This window comes from Pelodiscus sinensis, chromosome 23 (assembly GCF_052426305.1).
Source record: "Pelodiscus sinensis isolate ZL-2025 chromosome 23, ASM5242630v1, whole genome shotgun sequence".
In the NCBI taxonomy this organism is placed as follows: Eukaryota; Metazoa; Chordata; order Testudines; family Trionychidae; genus Pelodiscus; species Pelodiscus sinensis.
Genome location: NC_143074.1, coordinates 26,631,450 through 26,657,636, shown reverse-complemented (window position 1 = coordinate 26,657,636; position 26,187 = coordinate 26,631,450). Strand labels below are relative to the sequence as shown.

The 26,187-nt window shown below is 52.9% G+C and overlaps 1 long non-coding RNA gene across 1 annotated transcript; it reads left to right on the top strand.

The window, feature by feature from the left end:
• The first annotated feature begins 203 nt into the window (after positions 1 to 203).
• Positions 204 to 21,119, top strand: LOC112547047 (uncharacterized). Its single transcript, XR_003090791.3, has 3 exons — positions 204 to 389; positions 4,281 to 4,598; positions 19,511 to 21,119. It is a non-coding gene; the product is annotated as an uncharacterized LOC112547047 (long non-coding RNA).
• The last annotated feature ends 5,068 nt before the right edge of the window (positions 21,120 to 26,187 follow it).

The following is a 26,187-nucleotide window of genomic DNA, read 5'->3' as shown; positions in this document are numbered from 1 at the left end:
TAGCTGAAAAAATGCTTAATTTAATTTCCCAATAACTCACCTGGATATTTTGCCAATTAAAAAATACATGTTTGCAAATCGAGAAAAAAAAGTCAGCGCTTGTCTTGAAACATTTTCGTGCCAAAAAATACTAAAACATCAGTTGGGCAGCTTGTTTGTGATGTCACAGATTTACGTGTTATTACATCACGCTTATCATCGGTGTCATCTGAGAAATTATCCACACTCTCTGCTTCATGTGTTTCCCGTCTTTCATAGTGAATGTCTCAATATCAGGCAACTCTGGTTTCTGAGCTGGACAAACACTCAGCCAGGAATTCCTGCAGCTTGATGTGAGATTCTGGCAGGTCACTGCTCTTTGGCCTGTCGGGGCCGCACTCAGGAGCCAGGTAAGGAGGCATAAAGTCTGGCTCTTTCAGAAGGCGAAAGCGCGTTTCTCTTCTGCGAGGTCACCTGGGACTGCAGCGTGTTCCCTGGGCTTGGGAAAGCCCCGCTCAGCCTGTTGCGGGTTTTCTTGTAACCATGGAAGCAGGTTTGGGGCGGGGGGCAGGTGCCATGCTACCGTCTCAGTCACCCCCATTTGGGGGGCACATTCGGGATGCAGATTTCCTGACACCCCCGCAGGTTGCCATAGTGACAGACACACTGTAGCTTGCCCAGAGTGAAAAGGCCCTTGGAGGGTCCATTCCCCGCCCCACCCTCCGTGGCCGGCTGGCTCAGCGCTGTCCGGGGAGAGGCGAGTCACCGCTCTGCCAATAGGCTTCGGCCCCCTCCTCGGCTCGGGCGCACTGCAGATCCGAGAGTATCTGTCCACATGGTATGAACACAGTGACCCCCTCTTCCCCCGGGACACGTGTGTGCACAGGCCGAGCACAAAGTGCCCAGCCGGGTTCCAGCCTTTGGTGTAGACCGGGGCGATTCCGGATCAACTCCCGGCCGCTGAACGAGGCTGCGCCGGACTGATCCGAAGCGAGCAGCGGGACCGCCGCGCCGGAGCGAGACCTCAGCTGGCTCCGCTGCACCTCGGCACAGGTGTCCCACCTGGCCAGGGCCCAGGCCTTGCGGGGAGGCGGCAGTAGGAGTCTGAGCAGTGCCAGGTGCCCGGAGGGCATTTAGCGTCTCTGCTCCCTCGCCTGCAGGTTCCAGGTGCTCTGCAGGGAAGGGCCTGTGTGACGGCGCGTTGGGGTCCCCCGTCTCCTGCACCCCGAAATGGCACAAACAGACTGCACCAGCCAGTAGAATTGAGGAAGTTTATTGCCTCTCCAGGATACAGCACAGCACAGATGTAGTCTGGTCACAGAGCTGGGCTAGGATGCCTCAAGCCCCCTTGAGTTGGGGGGAGACTGGGCCCCTAAACTCCAGCTCCTCTCCCTAGGCTGTCTCATCCATCCTCACAGACAGCCACCAACCAACTAACCAACTTCCATCCCTGCCCCCCAGCCAGGGCAGCATCCACCTTCCTTTGTTCCTCTCCATGGGGGGTGTCTGGCCCCTGGCTCAACAAGTTTGGCATTACCTCTGCCTAGCGAGGTTTTCCCTGCTGGGTCTTGCTCCAGACAGCAGGGGTCACCACAGCCCAGCAAGTACCCCCACTACGTCACAGCCTGCCCCAGAGGTGGCTGCATCTCAGCTGGGCTGTGGGGCGGAGGCTGGCTCCAGGCACAGGATGGGGGGTAGCTTGACAAATGGGGACATTTCTGATTGGGAAAGTTCAGGCCCTTAGAACATAAGAACATAAGAATGGCCGTACTGGGTCAGACCAAAGGTCCATCCAGCCCAGTAGCCTGTCTGCCGACAGTGGTCAGCACCAGGTGCCCTGGAGAGGGTGGACCGAAGACTATGATCAGCGATTTGTCTCCTGCCATCCCTCTCCAGCCTCTGACAAACAGAGGCCAGGGACACCATTTCTATCCCCTGGCTAATAGCCTTTTATGGACCTAACCTCCATGAATTTATCTAGCTTCTCTTTAAACTCTGTTATAGTTCCAGTGTTTATAGCCTCCTCTGGCAAGGAGTTCCACAGGTTGTCTATGCGCTGTGTAAAGAAGAACTTTCACTTATTAGTTTTAAACCTGCTACCCATTAATTTCATTTGGTGTCCTCTAGCCCTTATATTATGGGAACTAATGAATAACCTTTCTTTATTCACCCTCTCCACACCACTCATGATTTTATAGACCTCTATCATATCCCCCTCAGTCTCCTCTTTCCAAACTGAAAAGTCCCCGTCGCTTTAGCCTCTCCTCATATGGGACCTGTTCCCCCCTGATCATTTTAGTTGCCCTTTTCTGAACCCTTTCCAAGGCCAAAATATCTTTATTGAGGTGAGGAGACCACATCTGTACACAGTATTCAAGATGTGGGTGTACCATAGTTTTATACAGGGGCAGTAAGATATTCCCTTTCTTAATAATTCCTAACATCCTATTTGCCTTTTTGACCACCGCTGCACACTGTGTGGAAGTTTTCAGAGAACTGTCCACCATAACTCCAAGATCTCTTTCCTGATTTGTTGTAGCCAAATTAGCCCCCATCGTACTATATGTGTAGTTGGGATTATTTTTTCTAACATGCATTACTTTACGCTTATCCACATTAAATTTCATTTGCCATTTTGTTGCCCAATCACTCAGTTTGGTGAGATCCTTCTGAAGTTCTTCACAGTCTGCTTCTGTCTTGACTATCTTAAACAGTTTAGCATCATCCGCAAACTTTACCACCTCGCTGCTTGCCCCTTTCTCCAGATCATTTATGAATAAGTTGAAAAGGATTGGTCCTAGGACTGACCCTTGGGGGACACCACTAGTTACCTCTCTCCATTCTGAAAATTTACCATTTATTCCTACCCTTTGTTTCCTGTCTATTTATGCACAAGGAGCATGAAGCAGAGAGCCGAGGCCTTGGCTAAAGTGATGGGATGAGTCAGCAGCAGTGTCCTGTTGGTACCACTCGACCAAAGACTTTCTCACAGCCACAGATGGACTCAGGAGTTCTGCTGCCAAGTCCACAGCTATAACCCTGTGCCCAGTGCCTCTCCCAAACCAGGGGATCCTAGAACACTGGAACTGGAAGGGACCTCGAGAGGTCAAGTGCAGTCCCCGGCCCTTCTGGGTCGGGGGCCACTGACCAACATAGAAATCAGTTGGGGACCACACAAGTGAGAAGCAAAGAAACTCCTCCCAAACCCCCAACCCTCACTGATGTGGCCCCCAGCTGAGACACCTTCCTCCTCTGGTGCTCCAGCCCCACCAGGCGAGGAGAAGGGACGGGAGGACTGAGGTTCAGGGCTTCCCATAGGCGAGATTTACTTTTCTGGGGTGCCAGACTTAGTGGATTTTGTGGACCCCCTTAGGCTCTGGGGTGTGTGCAGGGCAGGGCTGCCAGCGAGAGGGAGAGGGATGCAGGAGGGGTGAGGAAGGCAGGGTCTGGCAGGGAGTTTGGCAGCAGGAGAGGGTGTGGGGTGGGGGTACGAGGGGGAGTTTGAGGGTGGGAGGGGGTTGAGGGAGTAACTCAGAGAGGGTGAGAAGATGAGAATGCAGCCAAGTAGCTAGTTAGGGACGGTGGCAAAGAAGTGGGGAGTAAAGGAAAGTGCAGCTTTTGCAAAGTAAAATTGTATCCCCCCCTTACATCTTCCCTCTGCTCCAGCCTCGCTCCCCATCGCCCCTCAGGCAACCCCTGCCCTCACATCCCTGTGCCCCCAGCGCACTCACCAGCAGGGCAGCACCCCCGGGGCAAGGAGAGGCAGGACGGGGCAGAGTCTCTTCCCTGCCCAGACCAGCCCTTTGCCTGCAGGCTGTGGCTCTGGGCCAGGCAGAGCCGAGGGCCGTCCAGGGCTGACCCCAGCCCGGCCAGGGGCAGTGATGCACTGGGGAAGGGGCTCCCCACCCCTGCCCACAGCTCGCGGGGAGCAGCCCAGCCCGGCCCAGCCCAGCCCAGCCCGGCCCAGCCCGGCCCGGTCCAGCCCGGCCATCCTTCCTTCCTTTCTTCCTGAAACATTTTCTGCTGAAATCTCATTGGCAAGCGTGCTTGTTTAGCAGTTTAGTTTTCTTGAGGAAAATCTCACACTTTGAATGAATTTGGTAGAATCCCCCCATTGGAAAAGGTCAGACCCTCTTCCAATTTATTCTGGTGACAAGTGGCTGTCTGTCTGTCTTGGTTGAATGTGTGAAGGACGGGATGTAGTGTGGAAATGCTTATCCTGAAATCAAAATCAATAGATGGCTCCTTTTTTCCTGTAACCTTTAGAGAGACAATTACTTCTTCCCATTTCTGTATTTCAGAACATATTGATGACACATTGAAACTTCTCTCCTCTGCCTAAAACTTCTCTCCTCTGCTCCAGCATCACACAATAGGAGGAGACGTCATCCCATAAAGTCCTAAATTGAAATTCTCCTGAAATCCAGAAGAGTGGCTACTGCATGAATGAAGCAGAAAGATTTTGAGATTGTAAACACCACTTTGCAAAACTGCACTGCTCAGAACTTTCCATCTGATGACATCAAAGCACCTCACTAAACCCAAGGAATTGACTCCTGTGAGGCAGGCAATTATTGTTATCCCTCTTTTTGGATGCAGAAACTGAGGCACAGGATAATGTAAGATCCTTAGCCACTTTTTTTTTTAATCAGTGGAAAAACTCCCCTGGAGACCAAGCCTTAAGTGATGGTCCCATGTCACACTGGACGTGTGTGACAGGAAGGCCATTGAGAAAACCTCTCATCGTCACATTGCTAGCAGAGGGGAGCACAGGCCACTGGCTGCATTGAGGTGGGGAGATCACCCTGAGACCCCAGATTCCCCTAGTACAGGATCTCAGCAGTGAGGCTGCACCTGACCCTGCCCCTCTTGGCCAGGCACACCAGGTGGGGCTGGGAAGGTTCAGCACAGCATGAGCCATGTGTGCAGGGGGGAATTGTGGGGTAATCTGGGTGTGGGGGGGCTCAGTGGGAGATCTGGAGGCACACAGGCTCACTGGGGGGTTCTGGTGTAGGGGCAATGGGACGCTGGCTGAGCTCCGTGGAGGAGTCGAGGGGAGGTGGGCTTTGGTGGGGTGCTGAGGAAGGGGGATTCATTTCAGAGGGTAGGGGTCCAGGTGCAACTTGCTGGGGCTCAATGGGCTGGGGATGTGGGGAGCTTGCTGGGTCAGTCCAGGTGTAGGGGAGCCGGGCTGGTCAGGGTTACATGGGCCTGCTTAACCAGGGAACCCAGCTGGTGCTGAGGGAACACTGCATGCCAACTGGACTCCTGCTTTCCCCCCGATTCCTCATCCCCTTTTCTTCCCACTCTCCTCATTCCTTCGCCACTGGCTCTCCCCCACCTCCTCACCCCCCTCCTCTCACCCCCCCCACTCCCCATTCCTTCCCTTGCCTCTTCCCCCACTGCCTCACCTCCCACTCCCCATTCCTTCCCTTGCCTCTTCCCCCACTGCCTCACCCCCCCCTCCCCATTCCTTCCCTTGCCTCTTCCCCCACTGCCTCACCCCCCCCACTCCCCATTCCTTCCCTTGCCTCTTCCCCCACTGCCTCACCCCCCACTCCCCATTCCTTCCCTTGCCTCTTCCCCCACTGCCTCACCCCCCACTCCCCATTCCTTCCCTTGCCTCTTCCCCCACTGCCTCACCCCCCACTCCCCATTCCTTCCCTTGCCTCTTCCCCCACTCCCCATTCCTTCCCTTGCCTCTTCCCCCACTGCCTCACCCCCCCACTCCCCATTCCTTCCCTTGCCTCTTCCCCCACTGCCTCACCCCCCCACTCCCCATTCCTTCCCTTGCCTCTTCCCCCACTGCCTCACCCCCCCACTCCCCATTCCTTCCCTTGCCTCTTCCCCCACTGCCTCACCCCCCACTCCCCATTCCTTCCCTTGCCTCTTCCCCCACTGCCTCACCCCCCCACTCCCCATTCCTTCCCTTGCCTCTTCCCCCACTGCCTCACCCCCCACTCCCCATTCCTTCCCTTGCCTCTTCCCCCACTGCCTCACCCCCCACTCCCCATTCCTTCCCTTGCCTCTTCCCCCACTGCCTCACCCCCCCACTCCCCATTCCTTCCCTTGCCTCTTCCCCCACTGCCTCACCCCCCCACTCCCCATTCCTTCCCTTGCCTCTTCCCCCACTGCCTCACCCCCCACTCCCCATTCCTTCCCTTGCCTCTTCCCCCACTGCCTCACCCCCCCACTCCCCATTCCTTCCCTTGCCTCTTCCCCCACTGCCTCACCCCCCCACTCCCCATTCCTTCCCTTGCCTCTTCCCCCACTGCCTCACCCCCCACTCCCCATTCCTTCCCTTGCCTCTTCCCCCACTGCCTCACCCCCCACTCCCCATTCCTTCCCTTGCCTCTTCCCCCACTGCCTCACCCCCCCACTCCCCATTCCTTCCCTTGCCTCTTCCCCCACTCCCCATTCCTTCCCCACAGCCTCTTCCCATCTCCTCACCCCTCCCCTCATTCCCTTCACTTCCTATTCCTTCGCCACTGCCTCCCCCCACCTCCTCACTCCCTTCTCTCACTCCCCTCACTCCCCATTCCTTCCCTTATCTCTTCCCCCACTTCCTCAGCTCCTTCCCTCACTCCCCATTCCTTCCCTTGCCTTTTCCCTTCACCCCCTCACTCCCTTTCTCCCATTCCCACCTAGGGATGCCAGATGGTCCCCCCCAAAAATACCAGACACGTGGTATTTTGGTCAAGCAAAAAAAAAAAAAAAAAGGCACGCAGGATAGTAAGTACTGCCTCTCCCTGCCACTCCTGATGGGCCCAGACCAGCAATCACTGCCTGGGAGTCCCAGCTGGGAGCCTATGATTGTGCAAAAGCCTGGTGGGAGCAGGGGACTCCCAGCCGCTCCCCCCGACCACGCCAGGCTTCTGCGCAATCACTGGCTCCCAGCGCCAATCGTGGCCCCGCCTCCCAGCTGCTCGCCTCGCCCACGCCAGGCTTCCGTCCGGTGCGCAGCCGGAAAAATCAGAGAATACCGGACCTTGCACACTGCACACCGCACGCCGTACGCCGCACACCGCACGCCGCACACTGCACACCACACGCCGCACGCCACGCACCGCACACCGCACATCGCACGCTGCACACTGCACGCCGCACACCGCACACCGCACACCGCACGCCGCACACTGCACATCACGCGTGTCTGGTATTCTCTGATTTTTTTTACCGGACAAAAAGCGCAAATACCAGACACCTGGCAACCCTATTCCCACCCACACCCATCCAACTCCACTGCAGGGCAGAGGAAACAGGAAGCAGGGGATGGGGCAGCTATCTCTGTAGGGCTCACTGGGCTAGGCAAACCGCCCCCTTCACACACTGCCAAGGGGAGGGGGACTATGAGGAGCACGTGTGTGTGTGTGGGGGGGGGACAAGGGGAGAGCAGCCGGCAGCAGGCTCAGTAGCAACTGGGCTGGGAAAGTGAAACCAAACCCAACCCCTCTCCACACTGGCAAAGGGGGGAGCGCGCAGAGAAGGGGGGCAGCAAGGAGGAAGCCCACCCTGGGCGGGGGGGGCTGGAGGGGGTGAGAGGGCCAAGCAGGGCGGAGGCGGAGGCGCTGCAGGAGCAGGGCGGGGGGGGGGGGGGGGTCCTGCCGCGCAGGGCTGGCAATCTCCGGGCGGTGAGAGGGATGGAATTGCAGGCAGCTGCAGCAGCGGGGAGACCCAGGTGACTGAGTTTTGCTCCGGTGCCTGCCCCACAGCTGGGGCTGATACAGCCAATCAGGGCCCAGCTGGGGCTGTATAAATAAGGGCTCCTGGCGCGCCGACCCGCTTTTGCTCTAGCTAGGGAGGAGGCAGGGACCTGGCTGCTGGGGAAGCTGGAGGGAGACAGAGCAGCGGGGAGGGGTTCTGGCCTGGCGATATGGGCTGCAGGCGGAGCAGCGGGGAGGGGTTCTGGCCTGGCGATATGGGCTGCAGGCGGAGCAGCGGGGAGGGGTTCTGGCCTGGCGATATGGGCTGCAGGCGGAGCAGCGGGGTGGGGTTCTGGCCTGGCGATATGGGCTGCAGGCGGAGCAGCGGGGAGGGGTTCTGGCCTGGCGATATGGGCTGCAGGCGGAGCAGCGGGGTGGGGTTCTGGCCTGGCGCTATGGGCTGCAGGCGGAGCAGCGGGGAGGGGTTCTGGCCTGGCGATATGGGCTGCAGGCGGAGCAGCGGGGTGGGGTTCTGGCCTGGCGATATGGGCTGCAGGCGGAGCAGCGGGGAGGGGTTCTGGCCTGGCGATATGGGCTGCAGGCGGAGCAGCGGGGAGGGGTTCTGGCCTGGCGATATGGGCTGCAGGCGGAGCAGCGGGGTGGGGTTCTGGCCTGGCGATATGGGCTGCAGGCGGAGCAGCGGGGTGGGGTTCTGGCCTGGCGATATGGGCTGCAGGCGGAGCAGCGGGGAGGGGTTCTGGCCTGGCGATATGGGCTGCAGGCGGAGCAGCGGGGAGGGGTTCTGGCCTGGCGATATGGGCTGCAGGCGGAGCAGCGGGGAGGGGTTCTGGCCTGGCGATATGGGCTGCAGGCGGAGCAGCGGGCAGGGGTTCTGGCCTGGCGATATGGGCTGCAGGCGGAGCAGCGGGGTGGGGTTCTGGCCTGGCGATATGGGCTGCAGGCGGAGCAGCGGGGAGGGGTTCTGGCCTGGCGATATGGGCTGCAGGCGGAGCAGCGGGGAGGGGTTCTGGCCTGGCGATATGGGCTGCAGGCGGAGCAGCGGGGAGGGGTTCTGGCCTGGCGATATGGGCTGCAGGCGGAGCAGCGGGGTGGGGTTCTGGCCTGGCGATATGGGCTGCAGGCGGAGCAGCGGGGAGGGGTTCTGGCCTGGCGATATGGGCTGCAGGCGGAGCAGCGGGGTGGGGTTCTGGCCTGGCGATATGGGCTGCAGGCGGAGCAGCGGGGAGGGGTTCTGGCCTGGCGATATGGGCTGCAGGCGGAGCAGCGGGGTGGGGTTCTGGCCTGGCGATATGGGCTGCAGGCGGAGCAGCGGGGAGGGGTTCTGGCCTGGCGATATGGGCTGCAGGCGGAGCAGCGGGGAGGGGTTCTGGCCTGGCGATATGGGCTGCAGGCGGAGCAGCGGGCAGGGGTTCTGGCCTGGCGATATGGGCTGCAGGCGGAGCAGCGGGGAGGGGTTCTGGCCTGGCGATATGGGCTGCAGGCGGAGCAGCGGGGTGGGGTTCTGGCCTGGCGATATGGGCTGCAGGCGGAGCAGCGGGGTGGGGTTCTGGCCTGGCGATATGGGCTGCAGGCGGAGCAGCGGGGTGGGGTTCTGGCCTGGCGATATGGGCTGCAGGCGGAGCAGCGGGGAGGGGTTCTGGCCTGGCGATATGGGCTGCAGGCGGAGCAGCGGGGAGGGGTTCTGGCCTGGCGATATGGGCTGCAGGCGGAGCAGCGGGGAGGGGTTCTGGCCTGGCGATATGGGCTGCAGGCGGAGCAGCGGGGTGGGGTTCTGGCCTGGCGATATGGGCTGCAGGCGGAGCAGCGGGGAGGGGTTCTGGCCTGGCGATATGGGCTGCAGGCGGAGCAGCGGGGAGGGGTTCTGGCCTGGCGATATGGGCTGCAGGCGGAGCAGCGGGCAGGGGTTCTGGCCTGGCGATATGGGCTGCAGGCGGAGCAGCGGGGAGGGGTTCTGGCCTGGCGATATGGGCTGCAGGCGGAGCAGCGGGGAGGGGTTCTGGCCTGGCGATATGGGCTGCAGGCGGAGCAGCGGGGAGGGGTTCTGGCCTGGCGATATGGGCTGCAGGCGGAGCAGTGGGATGGGGTTCTGGCCTGGCGATATGGGCTGCAGACAGAGCAGCACTGGGGGAAAGGCAGGCAGAGCTGAGGGGCTCTGGCTTGGCCTAGCTTCCAGGCTGCAGGGCCTGAGTGTGCTAAGGCTGCAGGGAAACAGCCAGGCAGCCAAAGGCAGCAGGCCCCCGCCCCCTTGCCAATGCTCAGTGGCCCTGTCTGACTGCAGGCTGCCCCTGAGGTAAGGGGCTAGATGGGGCAGGGAACCTGTTTTTGGGTTGGGGGCTGCTGCCCCACAGGGAAATCATTGGGGGCTGCACACCAGGGAGAAGCAAAACCAGAAAAAGCAAATGCTCCCTGGCGTGGCCCCTGACTCCCCACTTCCCTGGGCACACCAGAGCCTAGGGGAGCCCAGGCTGGTTTGAGACCCACAGGGGGATAGCAGTGGGGTTGGAGCTCCAGCACAGGCTCCCCAATGCTGGGGGAAGACCTGAGCCTCTGGGCGAGATCCAGACAAGCTGGGGGCTGGATGCAGCCCCTGGGCCTGGGGTGCCCCACCCATGGGCTAGCTGTTGGCTGGCAGTGGGTCACTGAGCCAAGGTGGGTGTAGGGAGCTTGGGGATCCCCTGGGAGGGGAGGACCCTAGAGTGCAGGGCACTGACCTAGGGCAGTATGAGGAAAGGATACTGTGGGCGGAAAGGGGGTGCTAGAGAGGTAACTCCCAGAGCCACCAGTAGGAGGTGCCGTGGGGGCGAGTGCTTATCCCGTGACAGGCAGCCTGTATCCCAGCCAGTGCTCAAGGCCAGAGAAGGTTGCATCCTGAAAACTAGGGTCCAGCCAGTCTGGTATCCAGCAAAGGATCGGGGGAGGGGGGCAACAGGGAGGCTCAAGAGATTAACAATGGCTCATAGCAACTTTCCACTCCGTGGCACCAAGCCCTGCTGTGAGGCAGCTGGTCCCTCTGCATCTCTCGCATGGACACGGTGCTTCTGAGCTAGTGTGAGTGGGCGCCCGCTGCAGTGGGATGGGGAGTCACCATCTGGGGGAGATTGGAGACTGGAGGCTGCTGAAGGAGAAGTAGCTTCTCTGCAGGGCAGGGCGATACGGCAGAAGGGGATGTGAGAGAGGGAGGGAGACCGAGGAAGCAATTTCCCTGGCAACAGTAACCATGCGAGGTGCTCACAGGACAAATCTGGTTCCTTTCCGTTCTCGGGCCAACACTCCTTCCAACGTTCCCAAGGCCCTGCCCTGGGCGCCCTGGCCACTGTCCAGCCACAGAGCATCAGTTCTTGCTCCACACTGAAGTGGGGTTTTATGGTGTCTCCAGACTTCATTCCAGAGGCTGAACAAATCCATCCCCAGACACCCGGGGCCCAGCCATGCCTGTCAGGCACAGCCGGGCTCTGGGGGCCCTGGGAACCTCACGCTTGGCTCCAGGAGCAATGAGGTGTTCAGGGGGAGTGTGGCTTTGGCAGCATTTTCCTCTGCCCCTTGTCAGTTGCACTGGCCAGTCCAAGGCAGAGCCAGGACTTCAAAGTAGGAATAAGATCCTCCGGAAAAGGGCTTTTTTTCCGGAGGATCGGGGCCAGTGTAGACGCTCTTTTCCGGCTTTTCTAAAAGCCGGAAAAAAGCGGTGGACATTTTTATTTAAATGCCGCGGGGGATATTTAAATCCCCCGCGGATTTCCCTATTACGATAGCTGAAATTAACATGCCCCTTCCGGAAAAGGGGCCAATGTAGACGTAGCCTTAGTGTATTGGACAATCTTTGACTTTTAGGCCAGGAAGCCAAAGCAGGTATGGGAGAAGCGGATGTTCTCCCATCTCCTGTGATATTTGCAATAGGGTGTGTGCTTGCTCCAGACACTGAATGCTTCCTGCTTTGACTGGTGCATGATGTACCATCTGAAAAAAGAAATGTCCTATGAATGTGTTTGCAAATCAGGAATCGCTCCTCAGCATGCTTGGGATGAACAAGGCCCAAAGGGAAAATGGTTTAATCATCAACTGAAAGAGAGGAGCATTTATTTTGTAAAACATTATGCTGCTTTTAAAAGCCATAGACCTACAAGACAAATGTCTTTACAGGGGAAAGGAGGCTGCAACCTTCAGCTTAAGTCAGTCAGCTGCAAATGTGCTTAGTGGTAACGGTCTGAGCATTTTAGAGCCAGCACCTCATGCTTTTGAGGGAAGAGGGAGCTCGCAGGTGTAGGCAGCATGTCATTGCCTGGACAACCCGCGAGGGTCACATCCGATCACGAGGCAGTATGTGGGTAGTGATCACTCACTGCAAATGTTTGTCCCACCTATGGCTGTGAGTTACAAGTGTAGGCCCTTATCAGCTCTGCCCAGGGCCCAAAGGGAATAGTGGCCAAATGATGATACGTCTGCAGTTCTGAGAGTCGCCTAGAACTCTGCTTCTGTAACTTGGCATTTCTTTGTGGATGGAAATCATCTTTACATGGCCAGGATGGTGTGAGAGGTAATTTACCAGGGTAATCACAATTGCACAGCAAAGTTAAGAACATGACCCACTATGTACCCAAAACAGTCACATCAGAATTTTCAGTGATTGAACATGAGGCCTTACTGTGCAGGTGTCTGGGATCCTTGTGTCCTTGTCTTAGCATTAAAGAAACAGATTTAATTGTCAGTCTTCTTAAATGTGTGTTTAATGCCATTCTGTGGGGAATACAGACACTCTTAAATAATTGAGTGGCCAAAAGATTGGTTATTTCTGTTTTCATTGCCCATATTGATTTAAGTGTAGTTAATCCTTTCAAATATCCATGTCACACAGGGCCTGATGGCTCTCTTTAGGGCAATAATGTTCCTCCAGCTAGATTATTTGACATCAAGCATTGTAATGTCACAATAAATCCTTCACGTGGGCTGTTCTTTTCAAAGAGAAGTACCAGATGGGGACTTTGCCTCTTCCATTAAACTCTCAGTTTTACTAGTCAGAAGTTGGGCTTGTGAATAATTTTCATTAAATTTTCTTTTGTCTCCCCATAAAAGAGCTGCACAGCCATGACACTAAATAATCACAAGCCCAATTAAATGGGCTCATGGAAATAGCATAAAACAAGGTGTTGCCCTTATTGCAAATGAAATGCGATTGTGTGTAGAGTCATCTCATCCTGTGTATCCTTCGCGACGGAGCTCCACTGGTGAACTTTACAGACAAAAGTGGGGATGTGACAGAAGCCAAGGGCTGATTGGCACCTTTAGTAACTCTTCTGCCTTCTGTTCTCTCTGGCTCACTTGAGTTATCTCTAGTGCCGCCCCATTTGTTCGGGCTGCTGGTTAGCCCTGGCAAACTGACGGGGGCCTAGATAAACACTGTCACCTGAAGACGTTTTTCTCAGTTGAGATCATGGTGTCTAGTAGCTGAGTAACAATCCCTGCTTCTCTGTCATGGCTGAAGGAAGCACATTAAACACTATTTACATATCTGTTATTATTTCTAAGAGAATTCAGGGGCTGATGGGCAGGTGAGTGCATTCCGAGGTCAAGTGGAGATAGCAGGGACAGACTTTCAAGCCTTGTGCATTTTGGTCCAGGGACTGATAGGAAACCACAGAGCTGAAAGAGGCCTCAGGAGGTCGCCACGTCCAGCCCCTTGCCCAAGGCAGGACCAATCCCAACACATAGAAAGCCCAACACTGACTTTGACAGCGACTGATCAGTGGTGCCTGCGGTGGCCTGGAAGCTGGACACTAGGCTGTTAGCAAAGTGGGGCCCCTCCTGGGCAGGGCTGGGACTGGGAAGGTGTTTGTTTTCAGTCTGCCCTGGGGTCTGTCGGGAATGGAGAGCAGCGCCCAGCGTGTCACTGTCTCCCCAGGACAAGGCCACCTCCCCAGAGTGGCCGAGACGTGACTTGAGAGAAGAAGAAAAGACAGAACACTGCAGTGCCTGACTCTCCTTCCGGGCACGAAGGCCGGGTTCAGGAACAACACTCATTCCCTTGTTGCTTTGCACATGGCGCTGGCTGCAAGCTTAACTTTTTCACACTGGCTTGGTCTTTCCTTTGCCATCGTCATCCCTGTGCAGATATTTAGTTGTTGTATTTACTGGATTCATTATAGCCATGTGCAGGGGCCAGCTGAGAAAAGGGCCTGCCCAAGAGAGCTTGTGGTCCAATTAGACCAGGTGGCCACAGCGTAGGGAAAAGGAGCGAACATCTAGCGTGAACAATGTGATGGCGAATGTCATGTGATTTCTGCGATTCCCCCTTTGTGGTGGTCCCTTTTCCGCTGTGTTAGGAGGGTATTCACTGGGTGGAAAGACAAAAGAAGGGGACAGGCAGGAGGGGTCAGCACGGGAGGTACTGTAGAGATTGGAGCAAAAACCCAAGCAGCACAGGGAGAGAATGTTCCACGTGAACACGGCAGAATGCAATCTGGCTTTTTAACCCCCTGGGCCCCAGGAGCTGGCCAGTGGTTGGGTCTTTCTGGGCTGCTTTTGTAGGAGACGTTGATAATGGCATTTTTGGTGCAACCCTGTCTATTTACGAAGCGTTACAGAGGGTCCTGCTTCCCTGAACATATTAGAATCAAACAACAAGGAGCAGGCTCCTTGCATACAATTCCGGGTCTGCCTGTCTAGCCTGCACTCTGCACTCTTGGCAGGGCCACGCTCTGGGCACGTCTACACCGCAGGGCTGACGCCAAAAGAAGCGACACCACTTGAGCTGTCAACTGTGTAGCTTAGGTGGAGCTAGTTTATTTTGGCTTTTGGCGCTGGCTACGCAGCAGGAAGTCTGAGCTGGAGCCCTCTTCCCTTGCTCCCCATACAATGAGGGTTACAGGAGTCGGAGTAACGAGTCCTCCGGCTCGACAGTATTTTGACATGTCGAAACATGCTTTCAGCGGAGACGCAGACCATGTTATTTCAGAATAGCATCAGTTCCTCCGCAATAATGCTGCTGCGTAGACAGAGCCTACTTGTGCTTCTCTTGTTGTCTCTTGGTTTTCTTACTGCTTTCTTTTACACAGACCGTACAAATCCATCGCGAGCACCCTAATGCACCCAAATCCATCACAAGCCTTTGAGCTTTCGTTCCATCTAGCTCATTGCTAGAATGTCTTTCCCAAAGGCTGCCTGGTGGAGAAAGAGAAAATGTCCCTGGCCCTTACTGCCCCGGAATGTACGTGGTGTTCCCCGAGGTGTTCCTGAGTCTGGAGGAAGACTGGGGGGTGGCATAGTCACAGTGGGGCTACATTTTATACCCTCCCTTTCAGTGCAGAAGCAGCTTGAGCTGCTCTTCGTTCCGCCCAGTGCTTCACTAGACGCAAGCGGAGGGCAAGTTTGTGCCCTGGACAGCCTGCTCCGAGCCACGAGATGGAGGCTGCCGGAAGGGTTAGCGCTAACTTTGCAAGGAGTTTTTTTCATGCCGTCTTCCTGTGGGAAGCAGCAGCGTCTCACTGCCTCGTGCCACACCCTGGGGCCCCAGCCCTTCCTTTCTGTAGCCGGCAAGGAGCCGTGGGACTTGGTTGGTTGGTTTTTGTGTGTAGTGCGTTAGCCGGATGCCCTCGGTTGCAGTAGGAAGCGGCGGGATTGGAACGTGAAGGGATGCAGCCATTTTCCATCCTTTGTTCTTGGCACAAACAGAAGGGACATTAGATTATCAGTATTTCATCTCTCTAGATAGCCATGAAGCGGTGGAGTTAACTTTATTTCAAGTACCAATTATCGTAGCAGCCTGACCAAAGTCATCTCTGCAGACTATTCAGTACAGAAGAATGGATTCACTGCCTTTCCCTGCCCCAGGATACAGGGAATTTCTGCGTACTGCGCGCACATTGAAGCAGGGGTGGGCAGTGCATTTCTGGAGCTTGGCGTGGGCCTGTAGCAGTCTGAGGCACAAGACCAGACACCGGCTACGTGACTTGTCCCCGGGCAGTAACTCCAGATACGCTGCCTGGAGAGTCCTGGGCTCCAAGAGGAATGGCAAGGAGAGGAGGTGGGTGTCCCCGTGCGTGTTCTGGCTTCTTCTCGCATTTAGACATGCCTGCCTCATGTGCCAGCTCAGCCCTAGCATTTGAGCTGGCAGGGCCAATGGCACTATAGCCACCCATGAATGCGGCAACCGCTTCTTGATTCTGCAGGCCTGATGAAAGTAGCCATCTGGCCCAAAGAAAGGACAAAGGCACCGGGCACTAAAACAGGCCCAGAATGGAGCCTTGAATTTCTGACCCAGTTGTCACAGTAGGAGAGAATGAACCCTGAACGTGATGGGTGTTTCTCTTACCCCCTTTCCCTAATGCACATAGACCTGCTGGTGCCATTTCTCCCTGCGTGATTTCACTTACGTTTGAAGCAACATTCTGTATCTGTGGGAGAGGCTGCTGCAGCCAGCCCTGCGGGCTCGTGGTCAGCTCAGCTAGCGTGGCTGTGTCCTTACAAAGGAGTTGATCTTTCTCCCAGGCAGTTTCAGGGCCAGCAGCAATTCTGAGTGTCATTGTTCCCTCACCTGGATTTCTGGGTGTGCTACACAAAGCAGGTCGCCCCATTTTCCCCAGGGATTGTAGTGCTACCTGAGTCAGCCATCTTTAGATTAATCTGCAAAAGGGGTTTCTTTTCATTGTATGAAGAAAATTCAGTTTTTATTGCTGGGTTATTTAGTACCCAGATGTGTGCGTGAATTTCCTGAACTTTATGTATCATCTGGACGAAGCATCTGGATGCACCTCATTGTGGAACCTTTACTGCTGTGAAGTATTTTGGGATGGCAGCTAAAAGAAAACACAGGAAATCGGCCAGTAGGGTTTGGTTTGCTCCTGATCTTTTAGGCGGCTCACAATGAACACATTAAGTCTTGCAGAGGCAGAGACAAACTGATTGCTGTCCAAGTCACTAGACATTTGGATTCATCATTTGCCATCTGAGTCATTTGGATTCATTTTCCTCTTCACTTTCTGCCCGTTGATTCAGCAGGAAAGACTTTCTAGGCCTCGCTAGCCGTGAATTCTGACCGAGACGCAGACAGGAGGCAGGGGAGATAAATCTAGCTGCAGACAAGATCTGAGAGATGTTGACTGCTGGACACAATCACTTCTGGGCAGAAATATCACTAAGGGGGAAACCAGCAAGAACCACAACCAAATCATGGGTCATTCCAAAGCAAATCCCTTTTGTTAGCGTTTGTGTTGGGTTTATATCATTTAGGTCTGAGGTATGTGGGGGAGAGTCAGTTTCAAACTTAAGGCAAGGGCCTACTGGGTATTTAGGAGCCACCCTGGTCAGCAGGGGGAGTGTGAAGACTGGTCAGCTGGAGATGGCTTGGTCCAGGCTGGCTGAAATTGCCAAGAGAGGTTTCTCCAGTTTCTCCATCAAGAATGAGAGGTCTGGGCTGCCGAGAGGGTGCTGGTGAGACCAGGCAGGGAGAACATGGGAGTCCTGGCTGATGAGAAGAAAAGCTGAACTGGGATATAAACTAGGACTTTCCAGGGCTTGGAAAGAATGCAGTCACTAGCCATCAGGACACTCATGGATTTGAATAGTGAATAATTAACTCTCAGTTCGTTAATGAGATCTGGAGTGGTGCTATGGTGAATGGAGATTTCTTTGGTGGCTTTCAAAGAACGGCTGCCCTACCAGTCAGGGGATCTCGGCTCCTGGGGATACGGTTCTGGCTTCAAGGGAGCAGAGGGAGGGGCGCCCGTAGGTAAAATTTCCAAGCGAGAAGCGTGATGGTAGCAGTAGGTAACAGAGACCAGGTTGCAGGAACTCCTGGATATGACACACGACCACAGAGGCATGGGCAGCAGTGGTCCTGCACTGGAAACTGAGTGTTTCCTGCTTCAGAAGTGGTGAATTCCCACCTGGAGGAAATCCCTGGCACAGCTGCTTTGCTGCTGTTGCAGCACATCTGGGTCAGCCACTTGAGCACACCCGTCCTCACTAATTCCTCCTCCCTCTTCTTCCTTTCTTGACTGATGTCTTCCTTCAGGGTTATTCTCTTTTGCAAAGTCAAATTATGCAGCCTGCGTGGTACAGCACACAATAAATGCCTCGCCACTTCCCCTCCAGCAAACTGAAGGGTCCCTGCAGATCTGTGCTGGCATCCAAAGCCCATTCTTAATATTCCAAAAGTGCCTGGTGTAATTGATCTGGTTGCACGGTTCTGCTGTGCGATAGCATCCTTCATCTGCCCGACGGGCCCACCAGACAACGACTGCAGGGAAAACCAATGTCTCGTACAGATCAGAAAGTCTGTGGTCTGTGCTTGACTGCATCCTTACCTTTTTTACGCTGCTCGATGGTTCGGAGTACCATGCTGCTCCATGAGGATGATGCTGAAAGCAGGGATGGGAACTTGTGTACTCCAGGGTGCCTGAGACCTTGGATGCTGGCTGAGAGCTCAAAATACCCTCAAAGGCCATGTTGCCTACTGTAATCGATTTCCATTTCCCTTCCTCGGCACAACAATTACACAAATTACTCGCCAACCAACGTGTCCTGAGATGCTTCATCTGGTGGGTCACCCCCTTTCTCTCATTTGCATTTGCACCCAAGTGGCATTTAGAGCTTCCTTGCTCACCAGTTTGCATGGCTACTGTCAGTGTTAAGAGCACGCTGGGGGGAGGCATGAGATGGCAGCCTAGAGCCAGCTGTGGCATTTTCAAGGCATGAAAGACTTTGGGTGTCTGTGGCAGCGGCGGGAGAGAAGAGAGGGAGGGTGCTTCGACTGATTCCACACTGAAAATGTCTGTTCTTTGACCCTGATATTGCTCGCTAAGGAAATCAAGCTATCAAAGAAACCCGCAATAAAATATAGTAGGGTCCGGATTATCTTAGCTCTTCTTCCTAGAACATGAGGGGTTTCGCCAGGTACACAGGATGTTGTACCTGTGAGTCTCAGTATTTAAACTAACGAATGAATGTGCAGTATGGTGTCGCCTACTGAAAGGCAAATGGCCATTAAATTCTAAACGTCTGCTTAAATGCATATATGGGTGTGTAAAAGCCTGTCCAATTGAACCACTGAAATGACTGGGACTGTTTGGTGAGAGAGGTTCCACTCAGTCTAGACCAGTGTTTCTTAAACTGAGCCGCGGAGAGCAACAGAATTCAAAATGGCCGCCCATTTTGCTCAACAAAAAATTCTTGGTGTTCCTCATAAAAAAAAATGTGTTGTTTGGTGTTCCTTGGTCATAAGTTTGAGAGAGACTGGTCTAGACGCACAGATTTTGTCAGACTGGATAAGACTAGCGGTCCATCTTGTGGAATGTCCTGTCTCTGACAAAAGGAGAAGCTGTGCCCAGTATTAGAAGCTTCAGAAGAAGATACAAATCAGCCTTGCAATAGACGGGCGTGGAATAATTGCTTATTTTTTAATATTTACCGTGATGACACTGTATGTTCATGTTAGCCATATAAATGTCAAATCTTTTTTTAAATTCTGCTCAGAGTTTGGCTTCAGTGATAGCCCCTGGCAATGAGTTCCACAGGTCAATTGTGCATTATATGGAAACATATTTTCTAGTATCATTTCTCAGCTTGCTTCCTTTGAATGGCCCTTTGTTTTTGTGCTGTGAGACAGGAAAGAAGTTCTTGATCTGCCTTTTCTAGGCCACTCATTAGTTTGTCACCTCTCCTCTCACAGTGGGAGAATTAGACGCACAGAGCGTATGTTAGAAAGCTAGACTAAATCACATGGAGAAGAAAGTTTTGCAAGCCAAGGACAGATATATATGTTACACTTTGATGGTGTAAATATTATTCTAATACAGACCCGTGATTTTGTGCTATAGTGAAAATGTTTTCTTAATGGACAGATGCCTGTTAATTTTATTTTTGATGAACTATTTCAGGTATTCAAAGATGCATTGCTTCTACAATGACAACAGAGAAATCACAATATGTAATCAGAACAGCAGTTCATTGAATTCAGTATTCTTTCCTTGATGGGACCAGCGCTCACTGCCTCAAAAGTGCAAGAAATCCTGTAATGGACAATTTTGGGTTAACTTATCCATTATCGTAATGCTTTATCCCGTCAGTTAGTAATTTCTTTATGCCTTGAATCATCAGTGTTTAGATCCCTTCTAAATTAAAACAGTTCTATGTAATATAACTGGGGCTGTTTTCATTGTCCACATAAATGTCCTTTTTGACATTCTACTAAGCCCTCAGATCTTTATCATGTGGCAGGAAGTTCCACAGGTTAATTATGCACCATGTAAGAAAGTATTTTCTTTTCTCAGTTATAAATATGTCATCTATCAATGTCATTGAATGCATTACATTGAATGTGACCTTTCTTGGATTATGAAAGAGGTAGACAAAGGGTCTGATTTAACTCCTTTAGAGCATTCATTATTTTGTATTATACTGTTGCATTCTCTTTGCAAACTGTATCTAGGTATTCCATCGCTCCTCATTTAAAAATCTTCCCATCTCTCTAAGGCCAGGTCTATACTAGACCCAGAAGGTCAACTTAAGGTATGCAACACCAGCTTTGTAAATAACGTAGCTGGAGCTGACATACCTTATGCCAAGTTTGCCGCCGTCTCCACAGCAGGACGTCAGCGGGAGCAAACGTTCCCATCAGCTTCCCTTACAACTCGCAAATAGAGGCGTACTGGCACCGACTGGGGGCACCTTCAGCATGCGATTTAGCGGGTCTTTACTAGTCCCACTAAATCGAATGCCTGATTGATCTCCAGCACGGCAAGTGGAGAAGCGGCCTCAGTATTGCCAGTCACCATTGACTCTCTTTTCCCTAACCTCTTCTTTGAGCTCCATTGATTAGAAAGCAGTGCGGACGTCCAGGTGTGAGAGTGCCTGGGACTGACATAATGTCAATGGAGAAGATGTATAGTGAATGAGAGAACAGATAACACTAAAACCAAACTCTTACATGCCTTGGATCATCCCTGGGCAATGAGAGATTGCCAGACGTGCTCAGAGTTCATGTAGCGCGCAGCAGCGTGTACACGTAGTTCAAATTATTCCATCCAATGTGCATGATGGTGCTTTTGTAAACAATGAATTTCAAGCAGTACATAGCGTTGCCAGAATTTACATATTTTCGTGCATTTTTAAATGACACTTTAAACAACTTTTTTAAGATTACAAAGGAGACAGTCTGTCAAGAGTGAAATAAGCGAAAATGAAGGTGAACATTCCAATGGCATTACTGTGGTGTAATGCAACTTTGCACACAACATGAGAAGACTTTACTTCTAGAGTCTATGCCTAGAGGTGCAAGAATAGCTGTGAACGGCTAATAAGAACCAATGCTATTGGGGACATCTGTTTTGGTTTTCATTTTTCAGTGTTATTAGTGCTTATTGGTACAAGGTTCAGGAATGTAGCCAATCCCTTTGAAGTTGAAAGTGTATTGTAAGGCTAGAGGCATTGTGTGCCATGTTGATGACCCTGTATGTAACCTTTCAATTAAACATCCATAATGCATGGAATAAAAAGGGCCTCTGTTGAATGACTGCAAAACTGAACTATAATGCAAGTAAACTTAGTTTTCAGTGTAGGAAAGTTTTCTCTTTTCTGATTTCATGCAGCAGTTTCAGTACAGACACCAGATTCTCCATATACTTTCCCCCAAATACTTTCTTTTTTAAAAAAAGTGTACAGATCTATTAAATTGCACACATTCCAGGATGCTTCTTAATTATTGTATGTCTTTGGATTTACAAACTATAAAAATGCCTAGTCTAGGAGCTGATATAATTTAAATATAATGATGTCAAAGTAAAACTGACATTTACCCCTCCCTCAAACCAGAAAATAAGAAAATAGGTGCCAGAGAAGAAATGAAATGCAAACCATGTTGTTTCCTCTGCAAATCTCGGCCCTCCTAGTATGTTCCCTTTACAAGAGAAGCACTTCGCACCCTTAACAAATCTGGGCTATTTTGGAGCAGTTGGGTATAGTAAATTCTGAAGTTTAGGACACTTGCGGACAGCTCCCTCCCTGTTGTAATGAGGGTCCTACTGACCACAGATCTGGCAGGGTAGCATGGGGAGAGCGGGGACATCTCAGGCAGAACCTCAAAACCAGCACCTTCAACTCCACCCAGAAACCAACAAGCAACTTATGCAGCTCCCTGATCAGCAGAGTCATGTGCTCTTCCAGCAGCCTTGTTTCCAAGTTGATTTGAGGTGCTGCCTCACGTACAGCCTGTTGCAATTATGTGATCCTTAGCCAGTGTGTGGGTTAAAGAAGATGAGTTGATTGCCATAATTAATGTTTGAACTTAACATATTTGAAATCTGATGGTGAGCTACTCCTTGGGGCAGGTTTAATTTACTTTTGTAAGTGACTAACCCAACTACTCTGTAACTAATCACCAAAATGATATTTCAGTGATTGACTCTAGGCGGGCGAAAGAGAGATGCCTATTAAATACGTTAGCCCGTGCTCATCCTCCAAGCAGCTAATCACCTCTGGCCAGAGCTCTTCAGTGCGCACTCATGGAATGCAGCCAGCCGTCCAGTCGCACCCTTAGTCTCTGTCGCTATCGTCCACGTAGGTCAAAATGAGACAACACGACTTTTCTTCATGATTGCCCTGCCACGTGGTGGTCCCGTGGTATCAGTAGTGCTGGGCCTGGGGGAGGCAGGCAGGGCCCTGAGGCTATCCTGACTGACACGCTGCATGGCTGTTTTGGGGGGATGGCAAGCACAGAGAGGGTGTATTCCCCTTTGGACAGTTCAACGGGGCGATGTTAACCTGCAGTTTATCATATTCAAGGGAGATGCCCAGGGGCTCCCCAGGAATCGGTGATGTCCAGTCTCATTATTTTAATTAGTTTTCATTAATGATATGGGAGTGGGAATAAATAGGAAGATAATGAGATTCATTAATTGTGCTAAAATGGAAAGAGTTGCAAATATTAGGGGGGACAGAAAATATTACGAGTGGTGTGAGTGAGATTAGAGAAGTGGGGGAAGTTAGCGGCACTCAGGAGGAGACAGCAGGTGTAAGAAGGGGAAGTACGGGAACAGGCAGACTAGTGGGAGAAAGGACTAACTGGAACTTAGGCCGGTAATAACCACCACCGGGATGTGGAACAAACTCCCTGAGAAGTGAGGAGACCCTCAACATTTACACCTATCCTGGAAAAGGTGAGTGTCCTGGGAGGAACCTGCTGCAGCCCCAGGAGATGGACTGGTGAGACCTGACTGAGGTTTCCTTTGCTATGGATTGTGACCTTGCTGTACGGTTTCTTATTTTCATCTTTGTGTTGCAAGATCTAGACTCTGACACTGACTCCCTTTAGGCTCATGAACTGGCCCCCAGCGGTGGAAAATGTGCAGACAGGCAACTGGTTTGGGGAGCATCAGACAGCCGAGAGAGGTGCAAACGTGCACCCCGGGGTCCAGGCCATCGCTGGGGAGAGTTCTTGGGATGCACCCAACGGCGTCGGAAAGGGCCCGCGGTGAGTTCCTCTTGCCAGTGCAGGTGAAGAAAGTGAGCAGCTGGTGCTGTCTGTGGTCATTAGTTGGCTCCTCCCAACTTCCTCCAGTGGCCACCTGTGGGGAGAGCTGGACCCCAGATTCCTCCTTCACCACTCTGGCTTTATCCAGGAATCTGCTTTTCCGCTGCCTACAATGAGCACGTGATGCAAATGACGAGCAGCCCATTAGTTCCCACTGCTCCCTACCCTTTCCTTAGGCTGCCTGAGCTGAGTGCTGCATCTCTGGAGAGGGTGACCAGTGAGCACAGCAAGGTCAGAGGTGTGTGGCCACGGGACTGCCGTGGCCTGGGAGGGGTCTCAGTCCCAAACGGCTCAAGGCCCAGGGCAGTGCGCCAAGACGCTCTGACACAAGGCGAGGGGCATGGTGCAAGAACAGGGACAGAAATCTGTGTGGAGCGTGACCATTGCTGTCCCAAAGGCATCATGGGAAACGTGAGGTCAGGGTTCTATTACGGTGACCGGCCATTGCCTCTGTGGTGTTGTTCAAGTGGAGAGTTTGACCCATTTCTAAATGACTGTTAGGAAACCCTTATTCAATACAGGCTGGGAGGTGTTAGGCACAAAACAGGGACCATCCTTTCAAATACAGAGTGGGCAGGTCTCTGTTGGTCTGTCTGTATCTAGTATTAGAAGATGCACTCGAAAAACGGATTACGAATGGGCCCTTTTCCATCTGCACAGTGAAAGCCTGACGCACTGAGCGAGAATGTGAGTGCAAAAAAATAAGGGAGAGAGAAGTGCAGCATTTCCTATGGCATGTTACAGCTCAGAGAGAGACAGCAGAATTTTATACACTCACAGACATCATCAATGAATAACTCACCAGTGAGCTCTCTGGTAATTGAAACCACAACAAAGAAAAAATGTCATCTTCAAAATACAAAAGTAGCCTGATGATTTAAAAAAAGTCAGGTATGGGGGGACCAATCTTATATTTAAACACTTGGGCACCAGGAACAGGAGCAGTCCATGTTCTACTCACAATAACAGACGCTGCTGAAAACAAAATGTTCAAATACTGTTGTGTAACATGGAGCCTCATTTGCAAAGAAAGCTTTGAAATTCTTCGTCCAGCTTCTGGAAGCTTGTTTGCAGCTCCTGCTTTTCCAGAATGACGGGGACTTCCTCTTAGACTTCTCTACTTTTTTGGCATTTCCACCGAAAACTGCAGCCAAAGGAAGGGATTTCTTATTGCATCCACGTCTGGCCATTTGTGACATTTTCATATAGGAAGGTAGGAAATCTGTGCTTGCAGAGCTGTGAACTGAGTGATTCCTGTCAGTCTTCTGCATCATAGGATATGCCTCTTTGTCCAGAGAGACTCTAAGAGGCACTTTCTCTAGCTGTGAAACAAGGCATCTGCGCACCTAGAGGTCCCTGTGCGATTCTTTGCTTCCCCGGGGGATAGCAAGGGAAAGAGACGAGTCGATGGCACACACTGCCATGCAGAGCCCATATCACAATTGCACTTAGATTCCCGGTGTCCTCCTCACTTGCTGGCTTTCATGGAGAGACAGGAGATGGCACCTCCAGGCGAGAAGGGAGAGAAGCCCTGGAATGCTGTGAAGTGGTAAGGAAAATGCCTCCGCATGTGCCTGGGGCTTCTTCACACCTCCAAACCATAATTGCCTTATCGCACACACTGGCACTCCTGGTATTCGCATTAAGAGTTTTCATCAAGGAAGTTTTTAATCTTCTCCGAGCAAGTGAGTTCTCACAACCCATAAATCTTTATGTTTAATACATTAACAATATAGAGAGAAGTATCTAATTTCACCTTATGCAAGACAGAGGCGCCAATGACAAATAGCACTGAGTAATATTTATGAGTTCCATGCCTGGAGCAATAAGAAGCACCTTAAATTACTGTAAATACTAACAAGCCACTTTCCTGGATGATTTTAGAAAACTTTGAGCCATTCGCGTGACTCTGGACCTGCCCTCTGTCCTGCAGCAGTTCAGCACTGACGGCCGTTGCCACGTGGGAACCCTACAGCCGAGCAGTCTGCCTGCTGTGCCAGCTCCCGCGGCTTCCTGAGCTGGGGCGCAGCCACTCCTTAAACCAGTCAAAAGAGATTTGAGCAATGTGGGGATCTGTCAGATCAAAGCAAGCTGAGCGTTCCGGCTAAGGCCAGCATGCGCATGGGCAAAACAGCCTGGGTCTTACTCACCTCTTCTCCCGCCTAACGCTGCTCGCATCAAGTGGCTCCATTTGGAATGGGGCCCAAGTTGTTCTCCTGCTGGCAAGGCCCTGGCAGGCTCCTCTGGTTCTAGTGCAGCGTGCGCAGTGCGAGCTGCTCAGGAAGAACCCGGCGTCCCGAGTAGTCGACTCCCCTCACACAGGTAGCCAGTGAAGACCACGTGACGCGCTGACCCCGTGGCACATACATACAGGCCCCAGTCTCTAGTCACCTTCGCTGCCAGCCTGTGCCTGTGCCTGTCGTGCCCACCCCCTTCGTTCTGTGGAAATAGACTACAGGGTGGGAGGGGGCACCCTGACATCAGCACCCTCCTCCCCCTTCCCTGCTGTGCACCGCAAGCAGGAGGCTCCTGAGGAAGGGCAGCTCCAAGGCAAAGAGCAGGAGGTGCACAGCAGTGGGGGAGGGGAAGCTGAAGTGCTGCACTTGGCCAAATGGGTCAGGATCCTGTCAGAGGCTCCAATCCTGATCCGCTGGTTGGTGACCACTTCTATACCATTTTTGGGGCCAACACCCCCACCTATGGGTGCATCAGTGATCTGGTTGCTCCCCTCAAGATCCAGCAACGTGACACCCCCTCACAGTGCAAATCCCAAAGACCAGAGCCTGTGTCCCAACCTTCTGCCCCAGCCTAGTGAAAGGGAGGGAGGAAGGAGTGAGAAAGGGCAGGGCCTAGGAGAAGGGGTGGGGCAAGGGTATTTGGGTTTGAGGTAGATCCTGGATTGCACTTAAATGCAAAAAGTGATCTCGTGCTTAAAAAGGTTGGAGACCCTGCACTTTCCTCTTCTGTCATAAAGCTCTAGATTAGCACAGCGTCTGGTCTCGGCCGGTGCCTCCAGGTGCTACAGTA